Genomic DNA, 12313 nt, shown 5'->3' on the forward strand with positions numbered 1-12313 from the left:
CTACTAAAAGTTTATTGAAATGAGTCAAATATGTTATAAGGTCTTTGGATCCCTGACGCAACTCTAACAATTCATTATCCGTAGCTTGGGAGATTCTGCATCTATCAAAGATCCTCAGAAATTCAGCCTTAAAAAGTTCAAAATCATACAAAAAAGAATCATCCCGTGAAACTAAAGGCATGGCCCAATTTGCAGCATCCCCACTCAGGTAGGATAAAATAAATGCTACTCGTGACTGAGCATCAGGAAAGAGAGTAGAACGACACATAAAATGTAAGGAGCACTGCGTAAGGAAAAGCTGGGCCTTTTGAGGATCTCCACTAAATCTTTCTGGGGGGGCCAAAGGAATGAGTGGGGAAACTGAATGCACTACCTGTGCTACTGTGCGTTGGTCTTGGTCAGATTGAATGTTACTAGGCAAGGACTGGGACAAAGGAACTCCTGTCGTGATTTCACTAACCCTTTTTGAGAGTAACATAGTCTCTTGACGGGAAGCTAGTATGTCCTGTCTTAAATTCTTGTTGTCCTCACTAAGTGTCCCCATTTCTCGCTGAATTCGCTCTAACATTTCTCCTAAAGCCTTTAAACTAAAACCCTCAGCCATTCTGCCTGGGTGAAGAAAATTCGTGGGCACTTCAATCTGTCAAGAGTGCACTGGAATCTTCGCAGAGGCAGAATGTTACTTTTTCCCAATGCCCTCCTCCCGGAGCTCACTGCGTTAAGCAGCTTCTCCAGGCCGGGGGAAAGGGGAGTGGACAGAGAAGAGACACTCGTGCTGGACCTGAACTCCTGCTTCGCTCTTCTTAGACGATACGGGAGCACCTAATGCACAGAGGGAGACAACTCTTCAATTCTAACATTTGTACCTACTTCTGACTTCTTCCTCTCTCTCTCTCTCCTTAATCCTACCAGGTTCAGCGTGAGTAATTGCTCCTCTTCTGATATTATGGAGGTTGCAGCTGGAATTGAGGGGCAGCTACTTCCTAGTGCACATAGGAGAGAAAAGTAACAGTTAAACTCCCTTCCTAACCTTCTACTCTAATATCTCTATGGGCCTGTCTTCCTACCTTATCACTATACTGCGACTATCCAATGGAAATGTATGAAATGCAATAGTCAGCAATTGGATTAAACTCCTTGGCGAAAGTACCCTTTGTTCTCTGGCTCCTCAAAGGAATTTCTAATCTCAAAGGTAATCCTTGAATGCAAACAGATATACATATGCTCAGCTCAAAAGGGTTTTACGCGCAAAAGGAAACTAGGAAGGAAAAAAGGTGGAAGGACAGAATAGGGTAGCACGCATGGAAGGATGGGAGGGGGAGGCTGAGCATGTATGATAGAAGCCTTGTAACTTGCTCAGTTCTCGATGCAGTCTTAAACTGTCTTGTGCTTACTTGGCTCTGGGCGATGAAGATATTCTCACTCGCTCACCTCGTGCTCAACGGTAAGCCTACCGAAGCAGCGAATCCTCGGTGAGCTTCTCTGGATATCAATGAAGAGAAAAACTGATTGCTTTTGGACTGAAGGGGCAGCTCTAGTCACAAACAATGTTCTTGTCAAAAACTGCCCAAAACTATGAACTGTGACGAGGCATTTCTAGTTCAAATACTTCTGAGAGAAAATGTGGAAACACTATGAAGAACGCTACCAGTTTTGACTAAACTGTAGCGTGACGCAGGTAAACAGCTTCTTCTCTAGTCAAGGTTCAAATTGAAGTGCGCAGTGGAACGCGCGCGCGCCGAGGATGAAATCTCGAATCACGCGAGATCCACTCCTTCAGTGCCAGCACATAAGAGGAACTGGCGAATAAGGCGGCCATCTTGAAAGGTCAATTCCTGCTTAAATGTTTACCCAGCAATTGCAACTAGAGGGCTTCACAATAACCCTATGATTGCAACCTTGATTCTTCATAACAGAAATGACGTTCACTAGATTCCTGACAGTCCCTCTAGTATCACATAGCAACCGTTCGGATCAACTTGTGTATGGAGCGTCTGCAATGGGGTCCCAGGCGCTACCATATCATGGCCCCCTTGGTATAACTAGAGTATGTGGTCTCTATTACTGTACCCCTCCAACGTTTATGTAATTAAGTGATTGGTTGTGAGGTCAGGTGCGTTTCTTGGAGAAACGCTATGGAAATCTTGCGTCTGCGTAAATATTGATACACCATGTGTCTTTTGGTATATCCCGCCAGTCCACGGACATTCCATGTTAGTAAAAGCAATTGGTTACTCTGTGATCTGATCTCTTGAATTATTTTATATGTGTGTTGGTCGGGTCCCTTGTAGCCAGCTACACGTGTTTGCCCTTCCAGCAAATTTTGGACCCCCTTGTGGTGCTCTAATGGGTGTGCGCTTCATGTATAACATGTATAAGTTAATGATGTGGATGGAACATTTTAAACGAAATTGATACCCAACTCTCAGACCCAGGCCAATTCACCAATGGGTGGATGACAATCTGCCCTTAACTGCGATCAAACCTAGTAGCAGATAGGAAAGGGATAGATATAGTGGGAGAGACAGTAGAGAAAATGGTGAAGAAAAGGAAGGGGAAGAAGACGATGTCTGATTAGTTCAGTAACAGACACTTATCATGGGTGTGGCATGATGGCGTATCGAGTTCGGTAGATGGGGGTTGCTGGCCAGGGCCAAATAACTCTGGTGTTGCATTACTTGAGTTGCGTAACCGTCATGTCACACAGTGCCAACCCCCTCCCCGACAGATACTGTTGTTGATCCGTACAGCGGTGGATCACAAGTCAGCGTTTTGCGGAGTAACCGCAGGGCCTCCGACCAGCACTGCTGTCTGTTGCGAGTCCATTAATGAGAAGGCATGTTCTGAAGTTGTGTCTGCCTCTGTTCCCGATGGTGAGGGGGATCCGGAAGCCACGTGTCTTTCCGCATTTTTGACAGCCTGCGCTCTTTCCCTTGGTGTTCGGGCTTTGGAGGTGCCCCGCTGTTGTCGACTGCCACGTGTCTCATGTCTGCGAGGCTGCCACTTCTGGTGAGGTTCCACCGCTGTCTCCCTGTTGTGTGCCAGGCCGCTCTGTTCCAGCTAGCTCCAGGCCTCTTCCGGGGTGGAGCAGAAAGTAGTGCCCTGTTTGTGTTGGATCCTCAATATGGCTGGAAACTGTAGTGCATACTTCACTTCATGTACCCTTAGGCATTTATTGACTTCCAGGAAGGAGGACCTACAACGCTGCACCGCCAGCGTGTAGTCTGGGTATATATGGACCTCGGTGTTTACTATCGGCCATATCCGCGAGCCCTTGTCACCTGCAGTATATGATCTCTGTTGCGATAATTGAACAGTCTTGCCACCACCAGTCTGGGGGGGGTTACCTTGGTGGGGGGGGTCCACCTGGTACCCTGTGGACACTTTTCACTGAGAAGAACTTAGAGTATTTTCCCTTGAGTATTACATCAGTGAACCAGGATTCGAGGTAGAGTTCCATGCTTTGCCCCTCGATGCGTTTGGGGAGGCCCACTATCCGTACATTATTCTTTTGGGACCTTCCTTCTTGGTCTTTCACCCGGTTTCTTAAGTACTCCACCTCCTTTTGCAGTGTTCTGATTTGCTCTGAGGCCGTCGCCACCATGGGTCTCAAGGTTGCTAATATCGATTAGGATTCCTCTACCCTGTCCTTCAGTTTTTTGTGCTCTTCGCGCAGAAGCCCCATTCTTGCGCATAATGTGTCTATTTTAGGGCCCAATGTTGTTTTGACATCCATGATCGGTGCTAAGAGCTCATCAAAGTGGTGTGAATGGTCTGCTTGGGCTGCTGCTGTCAACTTCGGAGTTTGGGTGTCGTCAGAGGCTTGGCCGCCGGATCCGACACACACACCCAGCCTGGGCCTGCGGCTTGTCCATCTTGGTTTTGCCCATCTTTATGGGGAAGGAGGCTACACAGTGCTCTGACCAGTTGAGCACAAAGGCTTCGACCCACTGGGGAGACCCACGCCATGCCGCCCTCAGTCTCAATTGTGTTCCGCCCGACAGCAAGTCCTTCTCCCCGTGGGCGAATATGCACGTGCTTCAATAGGAGTATCCTGATATTCTCAGTGGTGGGCGGTCCCGATGTTCAGCCAGTCGCGTATTGGAATCTTGCGCAAGGGTCGCAGGGGGTCTTACAGTCCTAGCTCCGGTCAGGATCGCAGGCCTTAGCACTGGGTCAGGTCTGTGGACTAACTCAGGCAGCTACGTATAGCTGCTATTGGCGGTACTGATGTCGTGGGCCTGATGGGGCTTGCGGCGCTATGAAATATCCGCGTATCTGAGAGCAGGTGCTGTCCAGGTTCAGGCCTACTGAGCGGGGTGAGGGCTCCTGTTCACCGGCAGTGCCTCAGGCAGCCACTGCGACACACGCACCGTGGGTCTACCCGTGACTGGGTGCCCCGCGCCGGCATCCATCTTTGATCGTCAGCACCGCCCAGGCCCAGCTCCTCACTGGTTGTCTTCTCAGGTTGCAGCTGCCACATTGACGGAGCACTCTGCCTGGGGGTAATTCAGATGTGGTGAGTCATTCGGCCTGTCTCATTCGCTAGCAGAGCTGCGGCTGGTTCTACCCCTCTATGCGATGTGTCTTCCGGGACCTCGATCCACGGGTCTGAATCTCTGTGTCAGCTCGGGCGTATCCGATGACCCCAGTGTCCCGCAGGGTTCCTCCAAGCCCAGTCGTGCTGTTAGAAGGCTCGGCAGGGCTAGCTTTACTGGGCCGCAAGGGTCCTCCCCAGCAGCACCGGATATTTCTTTCAGCCACGGTGCCTCTACGAGCACCGGTCACCCAAAATATTCGGTCCAGTGCATTGCAGGGGCAGTTCACTTCACTTGCGGCAGCACCAACGGGCCGTTTCCACATTTGAATAGGGATATTGAGCGGGCCCGATACAGAGGAAAATTTAGAGCATCCACTTCAGCGCCATCTTGGCCCCCCTCACCCCGCAGAGAGCTGCAAAACTCTCAAATAAGAACAGGCAAAGGAAGGAGAGACTGCTGCACAAGACTTTGTGTGCAGCATTGGAAAGTGGAAGGCACTTTTTCCCAGCTGGGCCTTTTCAGCATTAAGTCTACATAGATGTTTGCTCTGTATGCTCGACATTGTGGAAAGCTTGATACAGCCTTTAGCTTTTTGTTTACTCAGTGCGGTCTGAGTTTTTTAGAGGTTAAATCTGGATAGGCCCAATTAAGCTCCCACTTCAGTCTGCAAGTGATCCCTTGGGTGCCAGCCTCACTTGAGGTCTGAGTCCCACAAAAATCCTACAAATAGACCTCAAGACTCATCATTACAGACTTGTAGACAGCTCGCTCGGAACTCAGTCAAGAAGGTCTCAAACCCAGCTCCATGCTACCAGGCAGCGGGCCACCACCTCAATTTAGACATTCCTTCCATGCAAGCAGGGATCTGAGTTCAGAAACTTCATGTTGTTGCAACCCACTCAACACACTTTCTTACATTTCTGGAACAAATCCCCGGATTGGAGTTTTCTTTTGAAAAATAAATGACCGCCATTATTGTTTGCAGGGAAAATCTGCATAAGGTGGACTGCTCCAAAAAACAAGGCAAACTTCCCAATCCACTGATGGAGGTGGGCCTGTGTGGGCGAGCTGCTACCTTTGATTTTGTGTCTGTGTACAATCAGTGGTTTCTCCACCCAGAGACACGGTTTAAGGCATGGGCAAAAAGGGCAACTGCACAGGGCCTCCACCTCCCAAAATCCCCCTTAGTAAAGTGAACTTTCCCTCTATTTGATCTGTCCATTCCTTTTTTTCTAGCTAAACTGCTCTCCCTCTCTGTCTCCTGCTACCACGGACTCTGTCTTTCTACCTTTTGTCATCTTAAGGATTTTTGGGGTTCGGCCCAAGAGATATTTCATCTGTCTTTGTGTGTCCCTGTTAAAGTGCCACATATAATTTAGTATAATCTGTCATTATGCCTGCTTGAATTAGCAGGAAATGAGTAAGGAATTTTAACTTTCTTCTGTACAGGGGCCCCCAAAATATGTCTGCCTTGGGCCCCCAAAATCCTTAAGATGCCACTATCTCCACCCTAAATGGAGCGAGGAAACTGTGCTTTTGGCAGAGTGGGTGCTGGCAGAGATCACACTTCTTCTATACTTGGGATCTGAGAGAGCGGTGACCTCTCTTTCAGACCCAGAGGGTAGAGAGGTCCTTCCACCTTATGGAAGGAGAGGTAGGGGGGATACGTCCTCCCTAATTATAATCACACAAAGAGTATCCCACCTACGGTATTTTATCGAGTGCTAGGCAATGATATTCTTTCATGGGGCTCCGCTTAGTTATAAGCAGGGAAGGAAAAGATTCCTTTTCTTTAAATAACCCCCACACACTCTAGTAGTGTCATGCTTCATCATCGGGTTCACCCTGACTCCTAAAGGTCAGGGTGGGCTCAACCATATTCCAGGGAGCACTTAAAGACCTACTCTAAGGTATCCCTATGTTCGCGGAGTAGCCGGGGATGTTAAAACTAAGAAAATATATGTGGGTTATAAGGAAATAATAGTCCTATAACCCTACACCAACATGTTTCAGCCCTACTCTAAGGCCCAATTGGTCCAAGGGCTTTCTTCAGGGTGATATGACTCACCTCCCTGGTCTGTAAGCTCTTTGAGCTATCTGTTTTTTGTCGGTTAAATGCACATATCTCTGTGCATATCACGGCACTGTATATACTTGCCCTTTTCTTTCTTTTTTTGAGTCCAACCTGTAATTAAAAATGGCCATGTTAGTACCGATATTGGTAGTACTTTCATTAATACAAGGCCAGTGCATTATCTATAATCCCCACGTGAGAGTCAAATTTATAGCATGCATCACCCTGTGCACTCTGTCAAGGTGGAAACAGTGATAGTTCCATCCTGTCCACCCATTTATCATTCGTGGAGTCCCTGAACGTGAACCTTTCTCATTAAGGCTCCTATTCTAATACACTCAGTGGATGTCCGCTACTTTAGCGGGGGATACTGGTGTACTACTCCTGTTTATTGCCATATTAATCGTAGTAGCTTTTGCGATTAGTGCCCGTTTTGTTGTAAAAAGCACCCATCTAAACTCAATATGAGAGCCACTTCATCACTTTTTTGTATATTCATACCTTGTGCCTGTGATATGCATGTTATGTCATTTAGATGGCGCATGATCCGCATTACTCATCTGAACGATTCACACATGCGATACACGTACACTCACCCGTTGTTGTTGGACTTCCTGTTCCTCGGGAGCGAGAAGAACAAACATTAACAATGCAATAGGTCTCGCAATGACATTATTTTGAGCTATTGATATAGTAAATGGCAATGCCTTTGAAAAAATTAAAAGGTATTATTGTTTACAATACCAAAAGCAACACCTAGTGAAGACGGCGCCGCGCTTATTAAAGTAAAAATATAAACAAAAACAAAAAAGTTAAAACCTTATAGGTACTACTCACTCTTCTCCACTCCAACTGACAACTCGCCGTCAACACGATCACACACTCCATCACTTTCTATCCCCAAATATTCCATACACACAAATACGCTGTAAGTTCGCACTTTGAGCAGAAAGCCCTACAGTGGTGGGTGGAAGGGAATCACACAAGCACCTCTGTAGTAAGGCTGCATCGCGTAGACATTGATTTTGCCAGAATCTGAACATGGTAGCCTTGGTCTGCGCTAAAGGTTGATGTAAGGGATGACTGTAGAGAGGAGCTCCCTCATCTTAGTTCATAAACAAACAACAGTTTACTATGGTTTATCGATCGTCTGCTAAGTTTTTAAGCCACGCTGAGCAGACATGCCATGGTGACAGCTGTGGAACATCACTAACATAGCATGTGCAAGTGTTACTTACCTTGAGACGACACTGCCTCAGTGTCTGGATCTGAATAGCACATTTGTTGAAGGACAGTAACCCCGGGATAATTGAATATGTGTCTGGAAGTGAGCCAGCTCAATCTGAAGAAACTGGGGCAAATGTCTTGCTGCCATCCCTCACCCAACTAAACCCCACTACACGGAACGCACGAGACTGACCCTTTAGAAGTCCCTACACTGTCACAAAGCTGTGTACATCCCACAGCGGTTTGCACCTAGAATTGTATTGTTGGAAAATTGCACAAACGTGGCTAAAGATCCCTTTGAAACGCTAAATAAAATATACCAAGTATTAGTGATCGTAGAGAGGTTAGGCAGCAGTAAAATAAATGTCCACCCTAAGACTGTGAGGTCTTTATAGCTTTAGATAATTTCTCAATCTGTAAAGTAAGTGAGAAGCCAGTGGGACTGTCACCCTAAGACTGACAGATCTCAAGGGAAAGGCTGGCAGACGTGAGTGAACTACCTCAGAAACCTAGATCCCTATGTCTGAATGCACTGTCGCTGATAGCCTGACCAGAGTGAATGCTCAGCTCAGTCTGTCAGAAGCTTATGCCTCAGAGTGATTGAGTTGAATCTGTCACCAGCATCCTGACAGATTCCTGTGCAAACACACAATGTTAGTAACCTTTGAAAGTGAATGACTGACAGACCAGAGTGGTTGTCACCCTCAGCCAGTCTAATTCCTAGCCTGTAAACAGACAATGACCCTGAGGAGGGAGTAACTGGCAGACCCCAGTCACTGTCACCCTCGGGCTGATAGGACCTAGACTGTATACCGTGACTGACCACGGAGAGTGAGGGGGTGAGTGGGAGACCACAGTGACTGTCACCCTCAGACTGACAGGACCCTATGCTGTACACAGGCAATGACCCTGGGGAGTGAGTGACTGGCAAACCATAATTATTGTCACTCTCAGACTGACAGGACCCTAGGATGTATACCATGACTGTCCCTGAAGATTGAGTGAGTGGAAGACTGCAATGACTGCCCCACTCAGACTGACAGTACCCCCTAGACTGCAGACAGTCTCTGACCTTGGGGAGTGAGTGGAAGACTAGTGATAGTCACTCTCAGACTGACAGGACCCTAGGCTGTATACCGTGACTGTCCCTGAAGATTGAGTGAGTGGAATACTGCAATGACTGCCCCACTCAGACTGACAGTACCGCCTAGACTGCAGACAGTCTCTGACCTTGGGGAGTGAGTGGAAGACTAGTGATAGTCACTCTGACTGACAGGATCCTAGGCTGTATACCGTGACAGACCCCCAAAGAGTGAGTGAGTGGGAGACTACAGTGACTGTTACCCTTGGACTGACAGTACCCCCTAGACTGCAGACTGTCTCTGACCTTGGGGAGTGAATACAAGACTAGTGATGGTCACCCCCCCGAGGTACATGACCCTAGGCTGTAAAAAGCCATGGACCCTGGGGAGCAAGTGTCTGGTAAACGGCCCAAGAGTGACTGGCAGGGCAGAGTGAATGCACCCCAGATTGTCAGTCTGCTGCTTACACAGCCCTTGCACGTGCACGACCTCAGTGACTCTGGAGGTAATTCTACCTGGTGCTCTTTGCACACTCGCCCCTTCGCTGTCACTACTATAAACACCCTATGTGAGCCCCTTAATACGCTCTGATCGCTGTTTTATGGTCCCCTTCCGATAATAAACCTTGTGTTTCCCAGCCATGCTTCCATAAACTATCTTTCCCCTAACAGTGGTCGATAATGTAAACTTTTGTAGTTCCGGGGGAGGGGTCTAGTGCCTACAGCCAATCAGCGAGGCGGAACAACATATCCGTTTGGAGTTTAGCCTGAAAGGTGCTGCTTAGTTGGAGAAAGTCTTGTCCGTGGTTGGCTCCTGGCCTCTTGTCAGTTGTTTATTGGTACTTTAAAATCTCGCCAATGCCCCATTACCCTACATTGGCCAGGAGATCGTGGGATTGGTTGAGGGTAGCGATTGTCAGATCCTCATTGGCTGTTTGCCCCAGACACACAAGTGCAGATATGCTGGGTGTTTACGCTATGTTTGTGGTGGTGTTTAAGGAGTTTTTGGTGTCAAAGTTTATGTTCCCGGGGGGGAAACTAACCCGTTCCTGGGAGCCCGGGCTGCTGGCATCCAGAAGTGACAGCATCGGGGCTGGTGAGCAGACTTGACCCCCGAAGGGGCTTACATTGAATCGACTGCTCCCATCGACAGTTTTTGTCTCCTGATGCTCTGCCGAGAGCCGTCCGGGCGGGTTCATGTTGTTTGTGCAATTAATAGACATAGAAAGGGCACTATTGTATAGCGCTTATATGTCAAAAGTCTACTGCCGCTAGCAGTATGACGTGATGGCGTTGAGCTTATCTCTACATTGTCTGTGGAGTGGACAACATTGAAAAGAAAGCCTCTACCAAATAAACAAGAGCTCGCAGCCACGTGTTTATCTTTGCATTGTGCTTTCACTTTCAGTGAAAGCGCGATGCAAAAATAAACATGCGGCTGAAGTAACCTGATGCTGCTGATTCTAAACAGATGGCTCCACTTAAGATAAGAAACTGCTTCACGACAGCCATGAAGCAGACAATCCTGTCCGAATGGGCGGCGACAAAAAACCCCCATTTTCAATGGCAGGCCACCGTTTAGCATAAACGGTGACGCAAGCCAATGGAAATGAGGGGCGGGGCTTCGAGACCCCTTCTAAAATCTCCTCTCTAACTATAGGTCTCGCCGAGCGAGCAACGCATGCGCTGCAACGCTAGGCGAGACCTAAAAAAGGAGTCGCCGTGTAATCATACTCTTTGTTTTCCCAGCGTTAGGTTAGGGGTAGGAAAAAACACACATGCAGAATGTAAGAGCAAAATGGTGCATATACATGCTATGGCACGCACAATATCATGCATTCATACAAATACGTACTTCATCAAGGGTCGTGCCCTGTTTTCATGCCTATTTTGGCCCGCGTCTCTCGGCTTTTGGATATATGACGCCGGGGAACGTGTGTATTTAAGAATGGTTAAGCCGCAGCTGAAATCACTTGGCTCCCATGCCCCGCCCATGTGGGACGAGGAGTTTATTGTGTGAAGCGTAATGTGGGAGACTAAGGCGTTCTTAGAGGTTGTCAAGGGCCACTGCCTGGACATATTGGTACACCAAAAGCCCAAGTGCTCATGGGATCTGTAGTTCCATTTATTAATATGGATGTCAGCAATGTAGGAATGTCTAAGGCATTCTTAGAAGTTGTCAATAGTGACCTCCCTGGCACATCGGTACTCCATAAGTCCATGTGCTCATAGGAACTGTAGTTCCGTTTATTATTATAGATGTCGGCAATGTAGGAATGTTGTTTGTAGTGGTAACAGTTCTTCATACAAGTGGGGGTTTTATATATTCATCTTGAATTTCAAGTTAAGATGTCGCTCTCTTAAGATGCTCAGGTGTCAGAACAGGCTTATTCTCAGATACCGGTCACTATGTGAGGAAAAATAATCATGTGCTGTACTAGTAATTTCTATATGTTCCTTCTGGAATAGTGACAGTGTTGCCTGGTGATGTTGTGCTTGTTTGTTAATTGTAAATCTGGTCTATAGTTGCTAGGAGTGTTGGGCGCATACTTCTATTGTTGTTCCTCCTTATTGGTAGTATTTACTGTAGTATCACTTGTATCAGCGTGTGGTAGTCATTGTTGTGGCCGTTGGCTTATGCCTTTATCTAGAAGTCAACTGACTCCATTAGATATCATCATTGAGTCCTGACCTATGTGTGTTAAGTCTGTAGACCCACCGTTGTTCTTTCTCCAGCAGTTTCTGTGTTATTCCTATGTTGTAATTTACTTTCTCTATCACTGTCCACTTAATATCTTGATCAGTCTGTCATTTCTCTACATAATGTACTGTCCGTTTTGTGGATGTCCTTTTGCATCGTATAGTACTCCTGTGTTCACTTATTCGTATTTTGACCTTTCTAGTGGTTAACCCTACGTCGCGATGACCACAAGGGCATGTGATCAGGCATGTAGATAACATTGTTACTGTTGCAATTTGTGTGATGTCTCTGTTCCCACGTAGTGGGTAGGCCTAGGTCTATTTGGTTGGATTGTTTAGTAAGTGGGCATACTGTGCAGCTGCCGCATGGGAAATGTCCTCTTACTCGCTGTTGGTTCTACAAGGGGATTTGTCTTTCCTGCGGGCTTTTTCATGTGTTGCTGTTTACCAATAAGACTACTCCGCAAATAAAGGGATACCTTGGAGGAAGCCGTAGGATTTTTAATCTTTATGCCCCCTGGTCTTGTCTTTCAAGTGCTTCCTGGAATACGGTTGAGCCCACCATGAGCTTTGGAGATCACGCTTCACCAAACTATTAGTAATCCCTTTGCCATTTTAACAGCTTTTTACCCTCATCATGGACTTGCATTAGATGAGTTTTACCATTTTCCCTTAAAAAAATAGATTTTT

General features: G+C 47.1%; 1 protein-coding gene across 3 annotated transcripts in view; it reads left to right on the forward strand.

The window, feature by feature from the left end:
- The window catches only part of CATIP (ciliogenesis associated TTC17 interacting protein), a 286772-nt gene that overhangs the window by 15873 nt on the left and 258586 nt on the right, over positions 1–12313 (forward strand). The gene's annotated exons all lie outside the window — the stretch shown is intronic.

The sequence above is a fragment of the Triturus cristatus genome, chromosome 3_2 (genome assembly GCF_964204655.1).
Source record: "Triturus cristatus chromosome 3_2, aTriCri1.1, whole genome shotgun sequence".
NCBI lineage: Eukaryota > Metazoa > Chordata > Amphibia > Caudata > Salamandridae > Triturus > Triturus cristatus.